General features: G+C 46.4%; 2 long non-coding RNA genes across 2 annotated transcripts; both read left to right on the top strand.

Annotated features, from left to right (window-relative positions):
* The first annotated feature begins 2,344 nt into the window (after positions 1-2,344).
* Positions 2,345-6,898, top strand: LOC125758798 (uncharacterized). Its single transcript, XR_007416426.1, has 3 exons — positions 2,345-2,474; positions 5,689-5,822; positions 6,809-6,898. It is a non-coding gene; the product is annotated as an uncharacterized LOC125758798 (long non-coding RNA).
* Positions 6,899-9,024: 2,126 nt separating this feature from the next.
* LOC119398010 (uncharacterized) lies at positions 9,025-26,297 on the top strand. Its single transcript, XR_007416425.1, has 4 exons — positions 9,025-9,096; positions 20,494-20,552; positions 25,284-25,365; positions 26,087-26,297. It is a non-coding gene; the product is annotated as an uncharacterized LOC119398010 (long non-coding RNA).
* The last annotated feature ends 1,603 nt before the right edge of the window (positions 26,298-27,900 follow it).

The raw sequence follows: 27,900 nt of genomic DNA, 5'->3' as shown, positions 1-27,900 counted from the left end.
AACCACTGATAACTCATATTCGAAGGTACGAGATCAAAGGCGCCAAGTAGAGCACCGATTATTCAACATAATGGTGTTAAATAGCATTCACACCATGGTCGAAAAAGTGAATTATACGCTAACGGACTCATGAGTCGACTTACGCAGACTCACTCGGACTCAGATCAAGCCGCGAGTCTGAGTAGGTCCGGGTGTGCAATATTGTGGTGAGTTTGAGTCCGAGTGAGTCCTATGGAGAAAAAAATTAGTGAGTCTGAGTACGAGAGAGTCCGGTTCAGGAAAATTTTGGTGAGTTTGAGTGAACCCTAAGTGCAAAATATATTTCTTGAGTGAGCTCCAGTCCTTTTTTTGTCGACCTATACATTTGTGTTCACTCCCTCGCTATTCTCAGTAGACGCTGGCATCCTAAAAAGACCGTCGTGGAACCGCAAGGCATTATTTTATTGCGATAGCAATTACATGGACAGTCTCGGCTGGTTTTTGCCGTCGCCGTCGCCGTCACCGCCGTCATGCTGCGTATATGTATAAGTATTTGTGCAGGTTGCGCTCACTGCAAACTAATATTTATATAATATGGTTTCCGCATATCCAGACACAACTGAGGTAGCTGAAGAAAGACAAGATTCCACGTTCTCAGCTGTCACGGAGTGAAATTAAACCTACAGTGCCACAGAACGAGATATTTTACTATTATCAGCTCTGCAGACAAGTCGAAACAGCCTGTTGGTCGATGCGTATGCGGGGACGGTGACCTTTATCACGCACATAGGCCTTTAGTCCTGGCCTCCTTATTGACTTGTCAAGAAAATGAAGACATTGAATATTGAAAGTCGCTCACAACGCAAAGAAAAAATAATCATAGCACGAAAGAGGCATATGACAATAAATGACCTCAAGAACGGGCTAATTCATTAAAAAATGTTGTTGGGAGCAATCTCGCCACACATTGTGCCAAGCACGGATGCAACCCAATGTTGTTTGACGTCAACCTGCTAAAGCGCTATGGTGATAGGCGGGCCAGGGAGATATTTGAGGCGCTTGTTATCTGCCAAAGGGGCGAACAATGTGTAAGCGCGCCATCTCTGGAACTAAAGGAAATTCGATACCTGACGTCACGTACCTCACTGAAATCACGCCAAATATTTGTTCTTGTTCATGCTTCTTATATTTTTATTTTTCTTATGTATATATACTTGGTTTGTTCTAATAAATAATCAGTTGGCAGTCAGCGCCCGTCCTCGCGTTCTCTTTCCTTCGTCCCGTGTTTGCACTGTTAATCCCTTCCTAGAAACATGTACCAATTAGCCCGCCTTTCGCCGCTTGTTCAGAGGCATATAAAACCAGAGAAAAGGAAGAGAGGGAGGGGAGAGAGAAATATGAACATATGTATTCTGATAAGTCATGTTGCAGTTATGGAACACCAACTAACCTGAAGAGCAACCTTTCTGAACATTATGGACCTTGTGTCCTTATCAGGCACGTAGCCAGGATCTTTTTTTCGGGAGGGGGGGGGGGCAAGGCCTAATTGTTCGGAAGAAAGTCTTTCCATGGCAAAAAGAAAAAAAGTTGCCCGGGAATATAGAAGACTGGACGAATTTGGGAGGGGCCCGGGCCCCCCTGCTTCCCCCCTTGCCTACGTGCCTGGTCCTTACGCATTTGAGTGACACTCCCGTTAGAGGCAATTGATTAAAAGTGAATTCTGATGGATTTGACTGGTGCCTTCATTACGGTACAATATATTAAATAATACATAAACTCGCCAAATAAAACAAACTACCGATTCTGTGCGAAATAGGTTGTTTAAACCTAAGTAAAGTTACCTAGGTTACCTCTGTTTAAGGAACTTTTAGTGCACGCTGAGTTTCCATCTATCGACTACCATCTTCACAATAAAATTCCTATTCTGACATTTTGATACCAGTACTGGACACCCTTGTTAACAAAACGAGCTCCGATATGGCCGCGGCTAACACTCTATTTGATATAAAAAAAAATCCGTTCATCTGCAGTAATGTCCTTTTCCTGCTAGGAAGCTTTTCGTGGAATATTGCGTTACTACAGCCCAATGGGCCAAAGGGGCAGCGGAAAAAACCGTACATGACGGGTGAATGAGTCAAACGCAAAGAATGCATTCATCAGTCCACGAGAAAGCGTGCAGTTACTACGGCGCTGTGGCAGTCCCGTGAGGATTCGAAGGACGCCGAACGTTACGCTTCGGAACTTTCGTATTACGTAGATATATGCGAAAAAAAATTTGTATGGTCCAAGGCAGGGAAAACGCTAGCATCACGCGACACCATGTCACGCTATGGTTCAATAAAAGGCCTCGAGGGCGCGAGTGCAGGAATGGTCGGTGGCCCTATGCATCCACAATAACCAAGTTCCGCAAGCGTCAGTCTCCGCGGGTGTCGCGCCAAAATAAACCGTCATGTGCTTACGCGCCCTGATTTTGCTGTTTCTGCTTGCATCCGCAGGTGAGGTGTTGCTTTCTAAGGCGCCGCCATTTCCCATATTAATGGCATAAACTGTAGAAACTTCCCTTCAAGACCCAAGGTAGCACTTCCTGTTGCTGCATATGCTATATATCAGTAAGCGATTATGCACCGCCAACAAACCCATTTAGTCGTTCTGGTTCTCACGGAAACTAGGAGTCCTGTGTTTAAGCGACAGATCTGGGAAAGTTCTTTGTTTCAATGCTGAGATTTGCGTCGCCAACATCATCTCTTAAACGTATTCCTGCCAGAAAATTCGTACGTGATCGCTCATTTGTTAATGTTGTGGCCATGTTTGTATTTGTCGTTGCCATGTAGAAAATGGAGCCTATTCTTTGAACCATCCGAATGTAGCAGGCCTGCTCCGTATGTTCACCTAAAGGAAAGCATACGTAACAATTGAAACTGAAATTAAAATGCGCAATTGTATAGATGAGTCGCGAAAACAGGTAAATTCATTGTGTGGACATCTATTTATAGTGTGAGGTAATTCAAAAAGAGGTGATCAACGGTCAATTATTCTACATAAAAAAAGACAAGCTAGGAATTGTTCTATTTTAGCGTTGTACAATATGATATAACATTTTATAACACTTGTGTCAATTTTATTCTGCAACTCCATGTGCCTGGTCCCGACTTGTACACGTTACAGAAATTAAGTAACCGATTGCAATTACAATTACGTCCTTTAAAGTGTAACTGATTACAGCTGTCAGATAAATTCCCAGGAATGTAACTGAGCAATTACACAAATGCAATTGATTACTTCTGCGTTACTTTCGTTCAATTTTTTTTTTTTGCCGTAAGACAACAACACACGTTTACTCAAACTACAACGAACTGCTGTGGCTTGCATGGTAGGGAGAAGGCTGGAGGCTCGCGTGAAGACTGTAGCTTCTATGATATAGTGTTACACGTTGCTTTCAACGGGATTTCTTTTTCGAAGTGGTTGTCGCTGACTCTTCCATGTTTTGTAGTTACACTGAACACACTCTCAATGCAAGCGCTGAAGGGAAGGGCGGTATTATAACGTAGGAATACCTTGCGCCCCAGTTCGTAGTTTCCCAGTGCTTCGATGCTGTGGTGTCCATGTCCTCTATGAAGTGTCACGCTTCGGTGCCGCTGGCGCTCGGGTAAGGCGTTGCAGGTAAGACCAAGCAAGAGGTGGAAAAATAGTTTCTGTAGAGACCCCCTCCGCAGGGGCGTAGCCAGAAATTTTTTTCGCGGGGGGGGGGGGGGGTTCAGCCATATTTTATGTATGTTCGTGCTTGCGTTTGCATGTGCGCGTGTATATATAAGCAAGCAAAATTGAAAATTTTCGGGGGGGTTTGAACCCCCCAACCCCCCCCCCCTCCTTGGCTACTACCCTGGTCCCCTCGTATGACACGAGGGGGTGTTTCTACAGAGCGGTCGCATATTTTTCGGGACACGAACTGCCGTGGAAACCTGGTTAAAACATGATGTAAAAAAAAACGTACTTGATTACTGGTAATCAATTACCAGAAAATGTAACTGTATTGTCCAGAACGTTACAGTTTCGAAAAAACAATCAATTATATTACAAAGTTACAAGAAAATGTCACTGATTACGAGTAATTGATTACTTGCAACGCGTTACATACAACTCTGGCCTGAACTATCGAAGGGAAGTTGGGCCTTGGTCAGGTGTATTAAAGCACCTTTAACTCTATATTTCCCCGTCTGCAGTTTACACTGTGAACCGAAATAAAGCTTGTATAGTTTTTGTCTTTTTACTGGAAGCCTGAATATGATAATCAATATTTCTGAAGCGGTGAAGGGCACCTTACATGCCGTAGTATAAGAACGCGTTGCTGGGCGAGTTGGTGCATTGTCTGAAAATAAAAGCAGAACGCAAAAAAGACGGGACCCAAAAGACAAGAAGACGGGACGGGCGCTCACTACCAAATGATTTTATTACGAAAGAATTGGGGAAAATATATAGAGCGTACGTCACAAGCGCGCCTGCGCACATATCGCAAAGCTAATTATAAGAAAATCTACTGACTGCGGCAAAGCAATTGAATTTCCCGCTCCCGCAAGCACACTGACGTCTGGCTGACGCAATCTGCGCCCTTCTTTTTCATGTAGAACGCCTCCAACAGTTCACGAGCAACCGTTTCTCTGCTTCGTCCCAGTACCTTCAAACGAGCAAACAAAGGCACACAGCCACACGCTGCACAATGCGCAGGAAGGTGCGCGCCCTTATCATTTGTGAGTGTCAACTCATGCTCACGGGCCCGTTGGTTGATACACCTGCACGTTTGGCCGATGTAAGATTTGCCACAGCTCAGAGGCAATTCATATACCACCCCTACCGCACAATCCACGTAGCACCTATTGTGTTTGATTCCACAATTCGTCTTTCTTTCCTCACCGGAGATGCGCGCACACAGCTTCGACAGCTTGCGCGGCGCTGAAAAGACGATGGGCACATTGTGCCTATTCGCCACTTTCTTGAGGTTACGCGCTACTTTGTGGATGTAGGGGATCACCTCAGGCCTCGTGTCATTTTTGTGTGTGGCTTTCCTCCTGCCCTGGCCTTTCACCTTCTGAAGCAACGACTCCGCGGTAGCCACCAGAAGAGGGTCTGAATAGCCTGACGACCGTAGTCGTTGCACTTGCTGGTAAAAACTGCAGGGGGCTGCATGGACGCAAGACTTTTGGAGGGCGGATTCTAGACACATGGAAGCAATTGCTCGTTTCACAGTCTTTGAATGAGCCGAATCAAGAGAATAAGAATTCCAGGTTTCTTGTTCTAATATCGCGCGATGATTTTAAGACGTGTGAAAAAGACCCATGCGCAGATGTGTGAAGAGGTGTGAGGATGTGTGGCCACGAAAATAACCGCAGATTAAATGAGCGGAGTTGTGGGCATGAAGATTGCAGCTGGAAGTAAAACACATACAGATTGTTGGTTTTCTCATTTAACAAATTTTGCTTGACTTGCCCTTGCCATCTGAAACATCATTTGGATAAGTTAAACATCAAGAAGGAATGGAATACAACCTACATAGCTCACTGTTTAGCGACAGCCTGTACAAAACCCTTTCTATCCCGCGCATGTTCTTGCCTGCAGACGTATGATACATGTACTAAGTCTGATCTCACGTTTCCAGATTTAACTTCGATGTTATTTTGATCGAGAACTATGACGTTGTGTGAAAAATGGTTGCAGTGCTGCGGACGGACGCTCAGGTGATACCTGCAAGGGGGTACGAGCCTGCTCGTCCATTGAATGCGTACCCTCGGACGAGAGAGTATCCTGTCGCAGTCGTGGAAGTGGAAACCGTGAGAGGGATTCGCTGTGGGGTAAGCAGCCACGTGTTGTCTGCTTCATGTGATGCCCTATAGCCAATAAAAATGAGAACGCTGCTTAAGAAAAACAAGAAAAGAAAGGGTCGCTTAATGCTAAACATGTATTAAGTAAACCGAAACCGCATGAATGGCCAATTCAGGCGACGCGAGAACGAACGTTCTCACGAGTTCTTGAGGACATTGAGCAAGTACCCAAGCAGACTCTATACCGAGATACGGTCTAACCATCAATGCAAGGGTAGTTTTATTGAATCCTGTGTTGCCAGGTGCTCTTAACCAGTGAACCTCCGATTATTTCTGCTGAGTTGTGATGTTGCGAATAAAATTAGCGAGGCGAAACGTCGCACTATTGTTTTCCTTTATGCTTTTTTTAGATGAACATTAGCGTCATTTTACCATGGTACAGCACTCTAACACATAGGCGTAGGCCGCTTTCTCTGTCGGGGGAAGTCTAGGTTCACCACAGATTGTCCCCCCGCCCCCACATCGGTTCATAGAGCAAACTAGCTTCGAAATGTGTTCAGAACGATGATGAAGTGGTGACGTGTTTCTCACAACAGCCTGCTTTTGCTTTCCGGCTATTCAGGAGTAAAGGTGGGGAGCAAACGCTTCTTTAAATTCCTTGGTTCCCATTATCGTCAAAAACCTGCATGGCTGTAACCCTGTCCTTTAAACAATGACCGGACCGGTGCGACTGAGCAAAAATATGGGGAAGACTAGGCGCCCCCTCAAATGTTGATGGAGGCAACCGCTATCCGCCACTCCCCCCCCCCCCCTCGCCTCTCTGCGTATACGCCGATACTCTAATACGCCAATCAATTAGCCTGGTCACATGCTTTGAGGCATCATCGCTGACTCTCGATATTTTTCTAAAAGTGAGAGATTTTTAACAGCGCAGGCGCAGTGCAAGTGGACACTGTGTGCTGAGCGACATCGCAACTTCGGCGGCATGTCATTTAAATTGTTCTTTTTTCTTGCAGAACATAGTCTGCCCAGTCAATAGGCGATGCGTGCAGCCCCAAATCGGATGCGTCCGCGAAGTTTGCATCTCCTTACCGACGTGTGAGTAGTGTAACACGAAAAGATGTCTCACGAAGTGAAACGAGAGAACGATGCAAACTGTTCGATTTGCGTTATTTGGGGGCTCGTAACCACAGGAACTCACCAGATTGAACCTTTGGCCACCTTGGTTTTCACAGCCCGTTTGATTTCTCAGGGTCAGGCACCGCTCAGATGCCCAAAAAATTCAAATCAAGTATGCAAAATAAGGAACCACCTATTCATAATGTATAGTGCATGTTACTGTTTAAATCAAACTACCCATTGCATTGCCGACACATGCAATCTTGCATTATAGCCATAGTCTATGGACGCAGTTCAAATGCACAAACAAATATGAAATGCCATATTGCAGTACAATCAAGCTCGCTCTGAATGTTGCAGGAGTCCGCGAGCCCTTTAAAATTATATTGTGCATAAATAACCTTCCGACATTTTTCCGCTTATCTTGCCAGAGCCGAGGCAACGTTCGTATTACATGGACATCATCACTGTTTCAATGCATCGCACGAGAGTTGCGCTGTTGAAAATGACTGTTGCCGAGAAAGTTATTGACTATGACGTTTTTTCCCACAGGTGTTTAGGGACTCTCCGCCACATGCTCCTGTTGCTCGAAGGCCCACAAGAATCTTCGCTGTGATTGCAAAAATAAACTATTGTAAAAGAAACATGACCAGTTTTGGTATTCATCCATAACGAATGTTGTGAAGTTGCTCCCGCCGGTGTGGTTAGATTAGTTCACAGTTTTTCAAGTTTCAAAAACATCAACTTTAATTAAGGTGACGACGCACCTTACTACAGGAAAATATAACGAAACACTTGCGATGCTCAAAATTCATTGTTATTGGGGTCGTTCCATTGCGAAATCGGAGGGGGGAGTTGGGGAATCAACCCCCCGCCAAAGCAAACAAAAATTGCATGTGTATGTCACATACTCTCACACATACAAACGCACGCACGAACATACATAACGTATGATTGAACCACCCCTCCAACCCCACCTTTTTAGAAAAAAATATATTTTTCTGGCTACGTTCCTTCCTGTGCAGACAAAGGTACAGCTGGTTGCCAAGGAATGTCACTTTGGTGTCATTGCTGACCACGTTCGGCGCAAAAAAATTAACATAGTTTCCGGAATTGGCCTTCAGATACCGATAAGCAAAAGCAGGAACCACTTGCGGCGGAGTGTGTTTGCAACCCTACTAGGCACGCAAGCGTAAGAATTCCTGCCTCATTACACAACAACAACAACAACAACCACAATAATAATAATAATAATAATAATAATAATAATAATAATAATAATAATAATAATAATAATAATAATAATAATAATAATAATAATAATAGTAATAATAATAATAATAATAATATCTGGAGTTTTACGTGCCAAAGCCACCATACGATTATGAGAGACGCCGTAGTGGAGCGCTCCGGAAATTTCGACCATCGAGTTCTTTAACGTGCACTGCCATCGCACAGCTCACGGGCCTCTAGCACTTCGCTTCTGTCGAAGCGATCGGGATTGAACCCGCGACTTTCAGGTCAGCAGTCCAGCACCGTAACTAATATACCAGCTAGCGTGGCGGGCCATTACACAAACATGTCCGCATCAATATAAAGCATATAAATAGATACTTGGAGGCCTGACTACGCGCACGCTACGTATAATCTAAAGGTACTTCCCGTAAGTGTAGGAGACGAGTTACTAATGCATGTGCAAGTTGAGGAAACAGCAAACATCAATGATTTTCGATGTAGGGCTATTTCTGCGTAGCAGTTGTTACCTTTGTCTGGCAAGTACCGCAATACCCATAACGTCTTTCAGGTTGCCTGCGTTACCGACGATATCGCCATGGGCGTACGGGCTACACACCTCACGATTTGACACCGGCACACTACGCACAGAAGCCTGTCTTTGGCTGTCACTTACATGAAGCGCTGTCTCGAGAGATTGCCATACCGTTGCTGCAGAGGTAAACATAAGGAAGATTTCCCGGACGCTATGCGTTACCTGCATTCAACCAGGTGCCCCACAGCGCTTCAGGACGTCCAACGGTTCCGTGCAAGTGACTGTAACGTCCGGCCCGCGCGTCGAATAAATATCACTTGCACTCGCGTCGTCGCTCGAGAGTTGCCCAAAGCCACGAGCTGTGATAAACCATGAAGAAGTTGTGCATCGTTCTTGCCGTCATTCTGCTGTCTTCGGGTGAGTCTGTTTAAGCACAAAGCAAAATAGAGGTCGCGCTCCCGTGTATCAAGTGTCAGTTCACCCAACGTGCTAACATTGACTGCTTTCAAAGCCGCGTAATAACGTGCTGTGTAATACATCGTATGGTGTTAAACCAACACTAGTGGTCACACATGTCATATGGCAACTTAATCGCTTGAATAGTGCGAATGCGTCTGCTTCTTATATGAGCATCCTCCTACGTATTTAAATACGTCGCTAGTATTAATGATGCATTTACTTGTGAGCTGTCTGAGCTTGCAAATCATACATTCACAGTGTTGTTTGCTCAGGAGGCAAGAACGAACTAATGCTTAATAAATACATAGGCTAATTAATTCTCTCATTGATAATTTTATATGAAAGCGCCTCTACTAAAGGTTGAATGAGCCATGACAGTGGTTTTCAATGGCGACATGGATTTGTAACTGCCCTCTCCACTAGAGGTGTTTACCTCATTCTCGAAAGATTACCGAATGTGTTAATGTCTACAAGAAAAGAATAAAGCGCCATTGACGTTGCGCCATGCCGAAAAATACAGGAGTGTTGATGGCAGAATAAAGATGTGTTTTCGCTCTATGGCGATTGCACTGGAAAGTATGTAATAAACTTCCTTAAGGAATGCACATCTCCGTTGGAACGTCTACAAGCAGAGTGATTAAGACAGAAGTTATTATCAACGGAGTGATCTTGCTTAGTGCTTGATGATTTATACAACATAAAAATGTTGCTAAACGCATGCATTGATCAGGCAGTTCATTAGGTGATGTGTAGTACAGGCGAAAGGAACGCTTATTGACAAGTGCAGGCATAGAAGAATTTAGCCGCCGCACTTCTGACACACTTACACGACGCCATTATACACTCTAAGAAAAAAAAGAGTATGCGTGACTCTTTTTGGAGAGTTCTGACTTGCCACGTATAGGACTCTCTTTAAATAGTCACGGTGACTCTCTTGGTGGGTCAAAGTCGGCTCGCTCTAGGAGAGTCCCCCGACCCTCTAGGAAGAGTTGAAAGACTATCATCCGAAGGATCACGTTACCACTTATAGGGAGTCAGACGACTCTTGCCGGTAACACTCCTGCGGGGGTCAGGTGACCCACACCGAAGCGTCAAGCGACTCCACGAGTATTTTAAGCTACTCATTTGACCCTTGCTCTACTTTTGCGCGACTACTGTTGAAAATAGTGGAGTATTCATTTTAAGCATGTCCAAACACTTGCCGTTCTGCCCAGCGACTGCAAAAAGGGAATAGTTCAGTTTTAGCATTATTGTAATAAAACTCTTCAAAACAACACATATTTTCCAGCAAAGTTATATAGAAAGCGCGAAAAGATGGTATTTGATTTCCAATTAAGAAGTTTGGGTATTCCTCGTTTACATGCTTCTATGAGTATAGCCAACTAAAATGTGTGACTGATGTGCATAGTGTCATATAGTGCAAAATAATCTGCAGAAATGGGCATCATGTTTCAATCTTTATTCCTTATGATTAAGAATAAATCAAAAAGTGGTGACGGCTGGAGGTCTCAGACTTGTGGCTTGCTAGGTTGTCGCTCCTGTTCAGCGTGAGCACCATGAACAACGGTATCTGAAAAGCATAACGTGATATTATGATGAGAAAATGAAATTGCAGTAATGGTTTGCAAAACCTACAAAATAAGTGGTTCACATAGTCACAATGAAGGAACGAAAACAAATTTTCACGTAAAAGGCAGCGGGAACCTCGTCTCGCAATAGGCACTGGCTATACACGAATGAAAGCACTTTTTTTCTGAGAAATCGCTTCAAAATTTGGTTTCAGAATAAACACGGTTTCGCGCCGGCTTACCCCGACACCCAAACACATCCTCCGGCAGTCAGGGGCACGCCGTGAGCGGTTACTGACCGCATGTTTTACAAACGTAACCCATACTCAGATAAACATATGCGAGTACGAGGGCCCGAACGACACCCAGCGCGTGCGCACGCCGTCTACGTCGAGATCAGTCATGTCATATGCTAGAATTAGCACACATAACTCCCACAATCACGTACACTCACTTGATTCCGTTATAACGTCATAGTAGATGTTGGCAAACCATGAAAACAGCAAATAGAAACGAAGGAAAAACGTGCACGGCGACGGCCGCAACAACGGGCGCCGTCGAAAGTCTAGCATTTTCGCCTTACCGGCGAGGCGTGTCGAACTTGAATGACTACCGCACACGTTCTGGAAGCCACCGTGCTATATCTGCACCTCAAGCTACCGTCTTTAAGCCAACAAAAACCATTATATATAGTGCGTCTGAGCGTTCTGTAAACAGACGTTTTTTTTTTTTTTTTTTTTCACGTTCCCACGCGCGGAAGCACGCAGCACACTCAAGGTCGATGGAAATGTTATTATGAAGTAGACTAAAGTGCATCTCAAAACGACATCTTGCACCTTCAGTAGTGCAGACACAACGTGCGATCAGCAAGAAATTACCCTTGATAATTGTTTGCATCGCTCACTTTATGGGAGCTTGTACAGCAACGCGCATAACGGTGGCAACTCGTTAACCGACAGCTCGTTAACCGACAGGGCATCCGCAACAGCCCCGCGGACACGGGCTGCTGTTGGAAATGGCTGGCAGATAACTTCCGCAGAGCTGCTGCAGACGCCCAGCTAAAGCTGTACAATTAGTGCCTACGAAAGCAGTACACTCACCGTTAACTGGCGCCCGTTGTCCGTATCCGCAGCTCCATGAATATTCCGCCCTGCAAGCGTCACTTCGTGCGCGGAGCCGGCGTCAACACCATCGAAAACGCGCATGAACATGAACTGATGAAACTTCAAGACGCAACCCGCGCAACCAACGCAACGCATTCCAATAGCATAGACGAGGAGGCTGAGACGCTGAGACTGGCTGAGACGACTGAGAGAGAAGGCAGAAGCGGCGCGTCACCCCGGCGCCAACCCCGTCTCCGTTGGCGAGCAACGCGCCACAACGGCGCCAAAGGGCAAGCGCGCGATATGTATGGCGTATACGGCGGCTCTTTCATGACGGAAGCCAATCGAAACGCCATTCAGGAGCGTCCAGTGACTCCTTCCGAACTGCTAACTCTTTTTCTCTGCCTGTACCTTCCAAAAGGGGTCACATGGACGCCCGAAGAGAGTCACGGTTCCATGACCCTCTTTTGACTCTTTTTTTTCTTAGAGTGTATACACATTTCACGTTGTTATATGACGAACACGAATTCGATGCCTTCTCATTGCAGCAATGCTGGCGGATGCTCAGGGTTTTCCTGGACGAGGGTTGGGTGGTCGTAGATGCGGCGTAAGTATACCTCGAGCATTCTGCAATTTATGATAAATTTCAGGGGTTCATGTTGGCACAGGGGACTTCGGTGGTAGAAAAATTCATACTCATCGATAAGTCACACAGCAGATGTGCATGTTTAAGCACAATGCTGACTGTTCAGGCATAGAGTCATTCCTCTAGAGTCTACCCAGCTAGCCATATTCCTTCTAGCGGCGGTGCCCATATAAAAAAAATTATAATTGAACTACGAATAGGTTTTGCAGCAGATAACTAGAGCTTGACAAAACTAGCACATCCCCCCCCCCTCTATTTATTATAATATTTTATTTTTGCAGCAGCAGTGCTTAGATCTTGGAAGTGATCGTTAGGTGAGGTTGTCACTGCTGCGGCAGAAGGATAGCAGTCGGTGCTGCGAAAATTCCGGTGCGTAGAAATGGTTTTTAAGTTGCACCGCGCAGCAACATCGGGGTTGCGTAATAATTAATTCCAACTGAATACCCCGTCTGTAATTCTCGTTCCCAGTTACCAAGCACCCAATTGCTGCTGACTGTACTGAGTAAATTTTGAAGGGGAATAATCATGCCACCTAGTAATTCCCTGTAAAATAATTTTCTGAAGCTAGCACATTCTACGTTTAATTCATTTATTCTTGGCATGTATAGTGCTCATTTAAAGCACGGAACGTGCAATGACTAACAAAACAAAAAGAAAAAAGAAACGTGCGCTATATCTCGCCAGAGGATGTCACCTTTGCTGCAAGAAGAAGACAACATCCATTTTATCTGCTTTCCACTTTGCAGCGACAAGTCTGCCGGTTTGGTCAACGCTGCGTTCAGGTGCCAATTCGATGCTTCAGAGCACCCTGCCCGCGGCTGTTCAGATGTGAGTTCAAACTTCAGACAATGACCCATAAGAACTTAGCAGGGGAGTTATTGAAGATGTTATTCAGAAAACAGGAAAATTGTTTTGGGATGTGGCTTTTGCAAAAGAGGGCTTATATTTTTGTCACTCTAAACACCGCGTACAGCGCAGAAAAGATAAGTGCTAGGAAAATTATAATTTGTCGCGTTAAGGACAGTTCTACTGCCATCCTCGTTCTTCTGGACATAGGCGTGCGCAGGGGGGAGGGGGCAGGGGGGGCACCCCCTCCAGTCATTTAAGAGGGGCAGAGGCGCGAAGTCTGCCCCATACGTTGACTTGATAGGGAAGGGGGGGGGGCGCTTCGATGAAGCTTCGTCCGCCTTCGCCCCCCATGAAGGGTAATCCTGCGAACGCCTATGCTTCTGGGCTTGCACACATCAGCCAGTGAGTAGTCATAAAGACACCAATAACATGAGGAACAGACATGAATTAAAAACAGCAATACACCATGGTGCGTCTGTCTTCCTAGGTCATAATTAATTTTTTGTGCGAGAAAATTTCTGCACGGTTGCTTGCCTGCTAGCACAGGATTAAGTGTATTAAGTGTTTAGGTAGGTTATAGCTCGCACCGCTACTTGTAATGTCTTCTGAGAACTTCCTAGTGGGTAGGATTAAGCATAACAATACACAGGAACGAGATGAAAAATCCTTGAACAGGGGTGCCAATGGAGCCAACGTTTCGATAAGTCGTCTTGTATTCTCCAAGGTCTTGTCTTTTCTTCAGTTGCTGTCTTGAAGAAGACAATACCACTTGTCGAAACGTTCGCTCAAGCGACACCTCGTGTGCAAGAATATTCATCTCGCCAAGCCTCCATTTTCTCTTGAACTTCTACCCTGTTTTGACAGAAACAAGGGAAGACACATGGCAGATGCTCACCTGTCCTGTGTCCTTCCTCATCCCCTTCAAACTGGTTTGCTAGATTCCACCCACTAAATATGCACAGAAAACTAGCCCAACATAGCCGATTATTAAAGTGGTGTTGAGCATTGTAATCAGACGAGGCGATTGATCCATTGCTTACTTTGTTGACGTTGAGTTCATGTATTGTTCTTTTCCAATTAACTTTCAGGTGTCTGAAGAAGCAGCTCACGAGCAGAATGACCTATGTGTCCGAAGCCCAGTGGCACGAGTTTCCATCTGAGGGAATGAGAGAAGGAGAGATCCGACAAGAAATGCTTTTTCTAGTCCAGTAAAGCATAATCTAGTCCTGGTTCTTTATGTTTGTACTTAAAACGGGCCACCCCATATTCGGTGACACGTATGTAAAGAAAACACGCCGATGTCGATAGACAATGAGGTATCGCTTCAGTGAGATGAATGACCGACAAATTGAGGACGCAGCGCTGGTTGCACATGGTTTTCCTGGTATTGGCGCCAGTGGCATTATACGCTTTATGACTTCTCGCTACACGACATTAACAGCGGCAGCAACAGTTGCGTGCACACGCTACATATATTGCACAACGCCCTCCGCAAATATAAGCACTACACCCTCAGCACAGAGGTCCCTCACACGACAGACAAAATGCTCCGTTGAGCGACATGATGCATATTGTAATCTGCTACTTTGGCAATATCGTTGATATGAACAGCTCGTCATGCTACACTTTAAAAGTGTCCGGATGCGTGAAAAGAGACGAAGAAGCGGGGAAAGGCCTTCTTTAAGCTTCAACAGTGGTAGTGCATTAATATGGCTTTTGTGCAGAAGCAAGCGATGCTCTCGTATGTTTATCGTTTTCTCGTTGATTCAACTAACTGTGACAGCGTTAACGCGAGCCAGGATGCAGAGACGCCACATTTCCATCACTCAAAGACGCACGCCCACGCGTCTCAAAAAAACTTCTTTTTCATCATGCTAAAGAACCAAAGAGAACGCCGAATAATATACAAAAACTTCTAACAAAAACGAGTTTTCATCTATGGCGAGGCTTCTGAAGAAGTTACCTGCCACTACGAGCGTGTAGGCTATATTGTGCTCGTAGGACGACTGGCCACTCTACAAACATTTATTTTGTGAAGATGGATGGTATTTGTCTGAAATTCTTTGACAAGGAAACAAGTGGGCAGCCCACGCAATCATCACCCATGCTGTTAGTTTTTTTGAGTTGCGTAATCAGAGCACAGGTGAATATTGCGTGAGCTGCCCAGGAATAACACGTTCGAAATAAAGTCATTTCTTGGTAGTGACATGTTGCACGTAGACCAGTGCACCTGTCCCAAAATCGCCGGCGGCGGTGCGCCGGTGTTCCCACATCAGGCGGCGGCGTGTGAATGGCGCGGGATTGATCGGATCGGCGGCGGCGTGGCGCGGGAGGGGGGGCGAGGCGGAGATTTAAGAGATGGTGGGAAGAGAATTTCGCCCCTTGATTTTTAGAAAAAATCTGTCTCACCGAAAGGCCGAAGCAACGAATGCGATAGCAACATGTTCTAATGTTATACGAACTAAGGCTCGCAGCTAACTCTTTTAGGTCCGATCTCGCGCAACTCTACAAAACTCTGGTGTATGGGAATACGGCCGTACCCGGGAAAGAAGCGGTTTCCGTGCATTTTCTTGTATCGGTGGACACAGCACGAGCTGTGAAATCGCAGCGCGTAGAAGGGTATACGAGCCTTTTGCTGGTGTCTGCCGAAATAGCGACCGCGCCCTCATAGTCAAAGTTCACAGTGGCCGCTCGAGCCACGCAGCCCCCCCCCCCCCCACCCCGGCGTCGCTTCATACTCCTTCGCCCATCTAAAGACGGGCGGGGCGTTTCCTTTCTGGTTAAAGAGCAATTAACGGAAGGCCTCGCACGCGGGTTGATGTTATCGCATGCGCCCTCCGTGCAACAGAGAAGGCCTGCTTGTTTCATCTCTGCTTCAGCCGTGTCCCTCGCCAGCGCTCGCGAGCTTTTACTAGCGGGTACAACATACGATGCGCGCAGCGATGTTGTCGATTTGGACTTTATACGGAACAGTACGGCGACGGTGAAAACCTGTCCAGAGTGTCCATACAATGGTTATCGCAATAAAAAAATATCTAAGAACCGTGGAAGAGGGCTCGCCTTCTTTGTGGATAGCTGCATCGTCTCCACTGTAAAGAGTTCGTCCGTTGGAAGAATCAAATAATCCAACGCCTTTTCTATTGGTTTCGCTCTCGCCTTTACTACCCTTCTTATAGGCGATATCTCCTAGCGCCACATATTTCTTCATAAAGCACGCTTACAATGTCGGCACTAAGTGTTGAGCCTATAAGGATTTCGCGCTCGTCGGCTACACCCTGTTATCTGCGCTTGCGCAGTCGGAAACGCACAATATGGAGCGAAATCAGTTGATTGCGCAGGATATATAGTCACGCGAGACAAGGAAGAAAGGGTGGGCGACTCCATGACACAGCAGGGTAGGCGACAATTCACAACTTGCGCCATCTTGCCAGCCGGTGAATTTATTCTGTGTACATATAGTGTAAATATATTCTCCCCGTAACATCTTTGGTGGAAGGTGGGGTATTCACTTCATGTAAGACGAAGCTTCGCAGCGGTTGCCTATAGTTACCTCTTGTATGTAGATCGAAGTCAACAATGCCGACCCTTCAGCGGCTGGCAAGGTGGCGCCCAGCTTGCAGGGCTGTCGACGTCGTCTTCTTTCTTGTCTTCTTCGTCGTCCTCTTCAGCCTGTTACATTATGTAATGTTAGAATTAATGGTAGAGGTGGGGGTAAGGTGGAACGCGAACTTCTTCAAGCTTGTCATATCAACATGCAGCGTGACAATTATGTAAGCACTACATCCATATCATTGATGCAGAAGGAATGTGCGTTCCTGTCACTTTGGCGTTAGAATCTATGTTTTCAAGTACACCACTTTTGTTATTGAACATCGCATGTGCCTCTTGTTTTCCTGGAACATGCTGTTTGGTAATCAAGCACAGTTGATAGTCCAGTAGTTGTGTGTGCCACTTCTCTCCTTTATGCGTCGTCTTCTTGACTGGTTTATTCTTTCAGATTCACAGTTCAGATGCACAAACAAATATGAAATGTCGTACTGCAGTACAATCAAGGACGCTCTGAATGTAGGAGGAGTCCGTGAGTGCTTTAAAATTCTATTGTGCATAAATAACCTTCCCACATTTTCCCGCTTATCATGCCACAGTCGAGGCAACGTTCGTATTACCCGGACATCATTACTATTACATCAACGCGTTACACCAACGCATCGCACGATAGTAGCGCTGATCAAAATGACTGTTGCCGAGAAAGTTATTGACTATGACGTTTTCTCCCACAGGTGTTTAGAGACTCTCCGCCACATGCTCCTGTTGCTCGAACACGCCCAAGAATCTTCGCTGCGATTGCAAAAATAAAATATTGTAAAAGAAACATGACTACAGTTTTGGTTATTCATACGTAAGGAATGTTGTGAAGTTTCTCTCTATGTGGGTAAATTAGTTCACAGTTTCTCAAGTTTCAAAACATCAGCTTTAATCAAGGTGACGACGCACCTTACCACAGCAAAATATAACAAAGCGCCTGCGACGCTCAAAATACATTGTTATAGAGATCGTTTCGTTGTGAAAGCGGAAGGGGGAGTTGGGGAATCAACCCCCTCGCCCCCGCAATTAAAAAAATTTGCATGTGTATGTCATATACACTCACACGTACAAGCGCACGCAGGATTATACATAACGTAAGATTGAACCGCTCCCCTCCAACCTCACCCCCCCCAAAAAAAAAAAAAAATCTTTTTCTGGCTACGCTCCTGCCTCCGCAGACAAAGGTACAGCAGGTTGCCAAGGAATGTCACTTTGGTGTCATTGCAGGCCACGTTTGGCGCAAGAAAATAACAGTTTCTGGAATTGGCCTTCAGATACCGATAAGTAAAAGCAGGAATCACTTGCGGCGTAGTGTATTTGTAACCCTACTAGGCACGCAAACGTGAGAATTCTTGCGTCATTACACAACAACAACAACAACAACAACAACAACAACAACAACAACAACAACAACAACAACAACAACAACAACAACAATAATAATAATAATAATAATAATAATAATAATAATAATAATAATAATAATAATAATATCTGGTGTTTTACGAGCCAAAACCACCATATGATTATGAAATACGCGGTAGCGGAGGGCTCCGGAAATTTCGACGGTCTGGTGTTTTTTTTTTTATGTGCTATGACATCGCACAGCTCAAGATCCTCTAGCATTTTGCTTCTGTCGAAGCGACCGGCGATCGAACCCGCGACTTTCAGGTCAGCAGTCCTGCACCGTAACTACTATACGAGCGTGGCGGACCATTACACAAACATTTCTGCATCAATATAAAGTATTTAAATAGATACTTGAAGGCCTGGCTACGCGCGCGCGCTACGTAGTATAAACGAAAGATACTTCCCGTAAATGCACAAGACGAATGACTAATGCATGTGCAAGTTGAGGACACAGCGAACATGAATTCTTTTCGATGAAGTCGTCATCTGAGGCTATTTCTGCGTAGCACTTGTTACCTTTGTCTGGCAAGTACGCCAAAACGCATAACGTCTTTCAAACTGCCTGCGTTACCGGCGATATCGCCATGGGCGTACGGGTTACACACCCCACGATTTAACACCGGCACACTACACACAGAAGCCTGTCTTTGGCTGTCACTTATATGAAGCGCTGTCTCGAGAGATTGCCATACCGTTGCTGCAGAGGTAAACATAAGCATAAGCGTGCGCAGGGTTCCCCTTCAGGGGGGGCGAAGGTTCGTCGCAGCGCCCCCTTCCCTATTATGTCAATGTATGCGGCTGCCTTTGCGCCCCTCTTCTCGCCCCCCCTACAATGTATAGGGCTGACTTTGCGCCCCCCCTTCTCGCCCCCTTGCCCCCCCCCCCCCCCCCCTGCGCACGCCTATGAACATAAGGAAGATTTCCCGGACGCTATGCGTTACCTGCATTCAACCAGGTGCCCCACAGCGCTTCAGGACGTCCAACGGTTCCGTGCAAGTGACTGTAACGTCCGGCCCGCGCGTCGAATAAATATCACTCGCACTCGCGTCGTCGCTCGAGAGTTGCCCAAAGCCACGAGCTGTGATAAACCATGAAGAAGTTGTGTATCGTTCTTGCCGTCGTTCTGCTGTCTTCGGGTGAGTCTGTTTAAGCACAAAGCAAAATAGAGGTCGCGCTCCCGTGTATCAAGTGTCAGTTCACCCAACGTGCTAACATTGACTGCTTTCAAAGCCGCGTAATAACGTGCTGTGTAATACATCGTATGGTGTTAAACCAACACTAGTGGTCACACAGGTCATATGGCAACTTAATCGCTTGAATAGTGCGAATGCGCCTGCTTCTTATATGACCATCTTTCTACGTATTTAAATACGCCATAATATTAATGATGCACTTACATGTGAGCTGTCTGATCTTGAACGTCATACATAAACAGTGTTGTTTGCCCAGGAGGCAAGAACGAACTAATGTTTAATAAATACACTGGCTAATTACATTCTCTTAAGCATCATTTTAACTGAAAGCGTCGCTACTAAAGGTTAAGTGAGCCATGACAGTGGTTTTCAATGGCGACGCGGCTTCGTAACTGCCCTCTCCATTAGGGGCGTTTACCTCATTCTCGAAAGTGCATCGAATATGGTAATGTCTGCAAGAAAAGAATAAAGTGCCACTGACGTTGCGTCGTGCCGAACAATACATTTCTGTCGATGGCAGAATAAAACTGTGTACTTACTCTCTGGCGATTGTACTGCAAAATGTGCAACATTCCTTGAGGAATCTGCGGCTTCGTTGCGAAGTCTGCAAGTAGAGCGTTTGAGGAGGAGGAATAAACTTTATTATCAACCAGCAATTTAAGTTCCTTGGCCTAGGCCTCCCATGTGGGGACGTCGAGGTGTTGCCTCTTCGCCGCCTCATGGGCTTGCTGGATGGCCCATTTGAGAGTAAAGTTATTATTAGCGGTGTGGTTTTGCTTGGTACTTAAGGAAGTTTATAACTTGAAAATATTGTTAAACACACGCCATTGATAAGGCAGTACGTTAGGCGACGTGTAGTACAGGCCAAATAAACGCTTATTGGCAAGTACATGCATACAATAATTTAGCAGCCACACCTCCGACTCTCTTAGACGACACCATTACATACTCATTTAAAGTTCTTATATGACGAACACGAATTCGATGCTTCTTCATTGCAGCTATGCTGGCAGATGCTCAGGGCTTTCCTGGCCGCGGTGTGGGTGGTCGTAGATGTGGTGTAAGTATATCTCGAGCTTTCTACAATTTATGATAAATGTCAGGGGTTCATGTTGGCACAGTGGGACTTGGGTGTTCGAAAAATTCATACTGATCGATGAGTCACACTGCAGAAGTCCATGTTTAAGCACAATGATGACTGTTCAGGCATAGACTATAGCCCCGTCCCTATGTACTGCAGTGGAATGTCAGGTCTCTACGACCGCGCCATGCTGATTTAGTCCTTAGGCTCCTTGCAATGAACGCCCCGCCGGATGTTATAGCTCTTCAAGAAACCAACGTAAAAAAAGATGAACTCCGACTTCCAGGCTATGTAGGCGTTCACAGCAACGCTCGATGCACGGCGCCGGCATGTGGGTCTTTCCAGTGCACGGACACCACGCATCCGCGAAATGCTTCAAAAGCGTCATTGTACATACGAGCTGACCTACATTTCTCAGTTATTGACGCAAGTGACATACGCGATGCCGATTTTGAGTGTGCAGCTGCTGCTGTGAGTCTCAGGGACACAATTACGACTGTGGCAAGCATATATTTTCGACCGACACGATCTTCGGACATCACGTTACTGGAGTGTCTAGTATCCCGGTGTGGCCCGTCATTTCTGCTATGTGGAGACTTTAATGCTCACCATCCTCGTTGGTGTTCTCGCCCGCAAGACAATCGTGGAGTGGAAATCAATGAGCTTATTGTTAAACATGACCTGCAGACACTTAATGACGGCTCATCCACATTTGTCGGCAGAGGAAAGCAACAATCCACCATTGACCTTGCCATATCAACGAGAGATGTATGTCTTACCTGGTCACGTGAAGCTGACCCATGGGGCTCAGATCATCTGCCGATTTGGTTGGTTCCCGAACATTCTCCTAGCCGCCAGAGTGCTGCCTACAGTGTGACAAATTGGGACAAGTTCCGTCGGCTGATTGCAGGAGCACCGTCACACGACAACTTGTTCCAACTCGTGAGGGAGTGTCTACAACAAGCTACGGTACGACGACTGCGGAGCGTAGATAAACCAAACCCCGATTTGAAGCTCTTGAGGCTACGTGCTTGTCGACGACGCGCTTACAGGAGGGCGCAGCGTTCTAAAAGGAGTTCTGATTGGACGCTATATAACCGTTTAGATGCAGCCATACGGCGGCACACAAAACAACTTCGTCGAAGGAGCTGGGCCGCATTGTGTAGCTCATTGCATACGGCGAACGGTTTTGGAAGTGTATGGCGCATATTGAAGGCCCTCCGAACTCCCGAGGTCTGCAAAAATCCAACGGCAGCCTTGTGCATAACGACTGGACGGTCTCCGCAAATTCTTGCGGAAGAACTTGCCGATCTTTTCGCCTCTCCTATGTCAAGAGACAACGCAAGCGGCGCCCTGAATTCGTTGACAAGTGATAGTTCGATGACAATTTTCTGTGGTCCCCCCTGTGAGATGGATCAAGCAGACTTTACTCTCGACGAGCTGCGCCATGCGCTCAGCCTTTCATATCGTCGCACTGCTCCAGGCGAAGATGGTGTTACGTACCAAGCCTTGCGAAACATCGATGAAGCCTTTCATCAGGGTATCCTAGACGAATACAACAAAGTGTGGAGAACGTCTCTGATTCCTACTGAGTGGAAATCATCTGTGGTGAAGCCAATTTTAAAGCCTGGGCGCCCTGCACAACATCTGAAGTCATACCGGCCAATATCGCTAACTTCTAACGTTATGAAGTTGATGGAACGAATGGTACTGTTTCGTCTGGACGACAGATTACAGGAGCTCTCTTTCTTCCCTGATGTCATGAGTGGATTTCGTCGTCACCGTTCAGCCCTCGACAGCATCGCAGATCTTGTATCATCGCTGGAATCTGCTCGAGCAAGCAGGCACTCTACGTACGTTCTATTCCTTGACATACAGCAAGCGTTTGACTCGGTACTACATAGGGCGATTATTTGCGCACTTATGACTGCGGGAATTTCAGGTCGTCTGCTATTTTTTGTGCGTGATTTTCTATCGGAGCGAAGGATGAAAGTACGCGTCGGAGAAGCAACGAGTCAATCTCGCACTGTTAATTGTGGCGTCCCGCAAGGCAGCGTCTTGTCGCCGCTTCTCTTTAACAGTGTGCTAGCTGGACTTCCAAGCCGATTACCGCAAGAATGTGACTTTCCACTAGGCATAGCGATTTATGCCGATGATATCGCACTATGGGTAAGCGGTCCGTCACACCATGGTCCCCGTCTTCGTGGAATATTGCAGAGAGCTCTGGATGCAACTTCAGAATACTTGTTGGAAGTTGGCCTGCACATTTCACCTGCGAAATCAGCCGCGATTGCTTACCACCCTAGGCAACGCGCTCGTCGAAGCATGAGCAGGCTACACCTTCAAGACACACCGATACAATGGGTACAGCAACACCGCTACCTGGGCGTAATCATCGATGATCGTCTTTCTTGGCGCCCTGCTGTTGCCTCTGTGCGGCGCAAATCGCTGTCCCTGTTCAAGTATGTGGCCGCCTTGACTGCTAGGGGCGATGGCATTGACCAGACGACAGCGCTACAGGTGTACCAATCATCTGTACTCTCTTGCGTGATGTATGCCTTGCCAGTCTTGAATGTTGCGCCTGGTTTAATGTCTCAACTGGAACGGGATCATCGTGTTGCCCTCCGAGTCATGCTTGGCTTACCTCGAGAGGCCCAATCTATTGCATTACTCACTGAAGCACACCAGTTGCCCCTAAGGCTACAAGCTGACCAGAGAGCGTTACATCATATCGAGCGCATGCACCGCGCCCCAGATGGCAAAGCACTCATTAATAGGCTGATTCGGCGCCCGCTCTCTCGCATGGGGAAAATAGCGGCTTTGTTTACTGGCATTACTGGCAATTCGGACAAAACCACCTCTGTGACATCATCGAAAGGGCACAGTCAATGCATCTTCCCCATTCACCTGTCAATTCCAGGAATACGCAAAAAGTGTGACCAACCTGTTTCGGCACTATTCCAATTAGCCCAGTCACACTTATTTGAAGAATTTGGAGATTACGTTAAAGTATTTACGGACGCATCTGTACGCAGCGACGGCCTCGGCGCTTCTGCAGCTTTCTTTTGTCCTTCGACAGACATCAGACGAGTGTTTAAAATACCTCACCCGTCATCATCAGTGACTGCGGAACTCGCAGCGATTGATGTCGCCCTTAAGTACGTGCAAGAAGGACTGCCTACATCGAAAGTCGTCATCCTTACAGACTCTCGTGGTGCCCTTAGCAGACTCACCGGAAAAGAGGCCGACAGCCCTATTCTATGCAGTATCGTAGAATCAGCCCACAAAATTCTCTCAAGCGGGATGGCCCTAGCTGCCCAGTGGATACCTTCACACGTGGGCATTGCTGGAAATGAAGAGGCTGATCGCCTCGCTTCATCTTGCAATCATGATGACTGTGACTGCCCGGAAATTTCGTCTATGATGGACAACGCTCGTCTGCTTATACGCCGCCACCTCCTAAAGCAGCACCCAGACCAGCGTGTCGCGAACGGATCGTTTCCTCCCCGTGTTCGTGGTCGTGGCTTGCCTCGTCGTTCCAGAGCACTGTTATATAAACTAAGAGTCGGTTCAGTATTGGTGCGCGAACGCTTATTCCGTCAAGGACGTGTGAACAGTCCGTTGTGTGCAGCTTGTGGCTCATGTGAAACACTTGAGCATCTTATAATACACTGTCCCGCGTTTGCTACGCAGCGGGCTTTGCTGATTAAGGAATATAAATTCCTCGGACTTAAATGCGCGACCATCGACGATTACCTCTTTCCGAGAGGTTGTGTATCTCGACGCGACCAGGCCCATCGAGCTCTGCTGACCTTTATGGACCAAACAGATCTGGCCACCCGTCTATAAGCGTTCCTTTTTTTTGTGTGTGTGTGTTTACCTATTTTTGTCCAAGTCTTCGTCAATTTTTTTTCTTCACTTTCCTATCTCCTTTCCTCTTTTTCTCCTCCTAACTTCCTTTCCTCTGTCTCTTCCCTCCTCCCGAAAGAGCAGGCAGGCGTTGTGCCCCTCTTGGTGGCAGTTGCCAGCTTGCTCTCTCCCTCTTTTCTGTGTGTCCTTGTGCTTGTATGTATACAAATCAAATAAATAATAATAATTTCTCTCCCTGTCTTTCCTCTTCGTATCTCTCTCTCTCTAGAGCGGCGCTGGCGATATCACAAAAATATGATAGAACTACGAATAGGTTTTGTAGCAGATAACTAGAGCTTGTCAGAACTAGCAGCCCCCCCCCCCCTTTTTTTTGCCGCAGCAACGCTTAGATTACGGAAGCGATCGCTAGGTGAGGTTTTCACTGTTGCGGCAGAAGGATACCAGTCGGTGCTGCGATAATTCCGGTGCGTAGCAGTGGCTTCTAAGTTGCACCACGCAGAAACATCGGGCTTACGTAATGATTATTTCCAAATGAATCCCCCCTCCTCACTTCTCGTTTCCAGTTCTCAAGTATCCAATTGCTGCTGGTCGTATTGGGCAAATTTTTAAGAGGAATAATCTTGCCACCGAGTGAATCCCTGTAAAATAATTTTGCGAAGCTAGCGCATTGTACATTTAATTTACTTATTCTTGGCATGTATAGTGCCCGTTTAGAGCACGGAACGTGCATAGACTTTAACAAAAAAAAAAAAGACATGTGCGTTATATCATCGCAAGAGGATATCGCTTTTGCTGCAAGAAGACGACAACATTAATTTTATCATGCTTTCCACTTTGCAGCGACAAGTCTGTCGGTTTGGTCAACGCTGCGTTGAGGTGCCAATTCGATGCTTCAGAGCACCCTGCCCGCGGCTGTTCAGATGTGAGTTTCAAACTTCAGACATACATCTACAACAACTCAGCACAGGAGGTCTTGTGGATGTTAATCACAAAACAGAAAAGTTTTTAGGGGATGTGGTTTTTATAAAACAGGGCTTATATTTTCGTCACTCGAAAAACGATTACACCGCATGCAGCGCATAAAATATTCATGCGAAAGCTAGGAAAATTATAATTTGTCCCGGTAAGGAAAGTTCTACTGCTGTTATCGTTTTTTCCGGGCTTGCACACAATAGTCATTGAGTAATCATACACGACAACAATAGCACGAGGCACAGAAATGCATAATAAACGCCAATACGCTATAGTGCGTCCGTCGTCCCGGTCACAATTCTTGTGCGAGAAGTTTTCTGCATGGTAACTTGCCTTTTAACACATTTTCAAGCACATTAAGTGTTTAGGCAGGCTATAATTCGCAGCGCTATATGAAATGTCTTCTGGGGACTTCAGCGATGTCCAGTCGGTAGGATTAAGCAAAAAATTTTAACAGGAACAAGGCAGCACTCAGGGCAGATGCTCACCTGTCCTGTGTCCTCTCTCATCCTTGTCAAAGTGTTGTGCTAGATCCCACTCGCTAAATATGTGCAGACGGCTAGCCCAACATCACTATTAAAGCGACGCTGAACATTTCACTCACATGAGGCTATCAATCCAAATCTCACTTGACGTTGATTTCATGTATTGCTTTTCAAATATACTTTCAGGTGTCTGAAGAAGCAACTCACAAGCAGAATGACTTATTCATTCGAAGTACTGGCGCGAGTTTCCAGCAGAGGGAATGAAGAACGAGAGACTGGATGAGAAATGGTTTTTCTAGTGCAGTGCCCAGTAAAGCATTATCCAGTCCTCGTTCTTTATATTTGTCTTGAAAAAGTGGCCACCAGATCTTCAGTGTTGTGAATAAACGTAAACAGACTGAAGTGAAAAGATGATGATGTACCACTTGAGTAAGAGGAGGAAGGAAGGAAACAGAAAAAGGAGAAGGCAGGGAGGTTAACCAGAAACACTTCCGGTTGGCTTCCCTACACTGGGGCTGGGGGATCAGGTAAGGGGAATAGAAAGGTGAGAAATAGAGAGGAGGGAAGAGAAAAAAAAGGGAGAAGAGATGCAGTGCATTCACTACAGCGTGCGCGATTGCACCAGAAGTCAGAGGCGTTCACACACGCCAGTCGTTCTCAAAAAACACAAGAGTGCTTTCACTGCCTTGTGGGCCGTCGAGAGATGTGGACGGTGCAAGAGGAATGACTGGTAAACTAAGCACGCAGCGCTGGTTGCACATGCTGCTGTTTTTGCCATTACTTTCGCTAGTGGCTTTATATGCTATGTTACTTTTTGCTACACGAACTTCAGGGCTGCAGCAATAGCTGCGTGGGCGTGCTAATTATAGCGTCGTATAAGGACAATGACTTTTGCACGAAGGTCGCTCACACGAGAGACTAAATGCTGTGTTGATCGGCCTGATGTATAGTGTACTGTGCTACTTCTGCTACATCGTTGAGACAAGAGCCTATCATGCTGAAATTCAAAGTAACGCCGTCCGGTTTCGCCAAAGGAGATCCACAGGGATGGAAAGGCGTTCTTTTAGCTTCGACGGAGGTAGCACATTAATATGGTATTAAATGCGAATGCATTTCTTAGTCGGGCTATGTCAGGCATCCGGCGTTGTCCGCGGCGCCCTCTCCCATAGCAACAGCTGCTGGCGCGCGCGCTTATCCTCGCCCCTAGCAACCGGAGCATGTGGTGCGAGAGAGTGTAGGAGAGGTTAGGTGCAGTGCTTCGCCGCTCCTTCTCTCGCCGTTCGCTCTCTCTCCTCCCTGCGCCCCACTCTCCCTCCGCTCGCGCCTCACTCTCGACCGTTCGCTGGCTGGGCGCCTCTCAAGAACATCCGGAAATGTGTGCTCGAGACGCCGCTGTGAAACGCCAACGCCGAGCCGAGAACGCTGGCGCCCCACTCTCCCGTCCGCTCGCGCCTCACTCTCGACCGTTCGCTGGCTGGGCGCCTCTCAAGGCGATGACAGAAGTCGGTGAAGGGGAATGTCTGACTGCGACGGTACCCTCTCTCGGCGCAAGAAATGCATTCGCATTTCCTCACGATTCCCTTCGGGGAGGTGGGGGCATTTTTTTGATCAAAGGCAAGCGAGCTGCTAATGCGTATCGCTGTCTAGTTGATTAAGGTATCTGACAGCTTTACGGCAAGCACATGAGCGGGGACTTCTTCACAACTCACAAACCCTCCCTCAACCCTCTCTCGACAAACTCACAAGCCCCCTCTCCATCACTCACGAAAGCACATGTACACATAACTAAAAAACTTTTTGTCATAATGTCAAAAGGCGAAAGAGAATGCCGAATAATATACAACAAAACTTAGAATGGGGACGTGTCTTCATCTATGGCAAGGCTTCTGAAGAAGTTACCGGCCACTACAAGGGGGTGGACTGTTTTGTGCTCGTAAAACGACTGGCCACACTACAAATAGTTATTCTGTGAAGAACGATGGCACTTGCCTGAAGTTCTT

This window comes from Rhipicephalus sanguineus, chromosome 6 (assembly GCF_013339695.2).
Source record: "Rhipicephalus sanguineus isolate Rsan-2018 chromosome 6, BIME_Rsan_1.4, whole genome shotgun sequence".
Taxonomy (NCBI): Eukaryota; Metazoa; Arthropoda; class Arachnida; order Ixodida; family Ixodidae; genus Rhipicephalus; species Rhipicephalus sanguineus.
The sequence above is the reverse complement of the archived record's forward strand: the minus strand, read 5'-3'. Positions and strand labels throughout refer to the sequence as shown.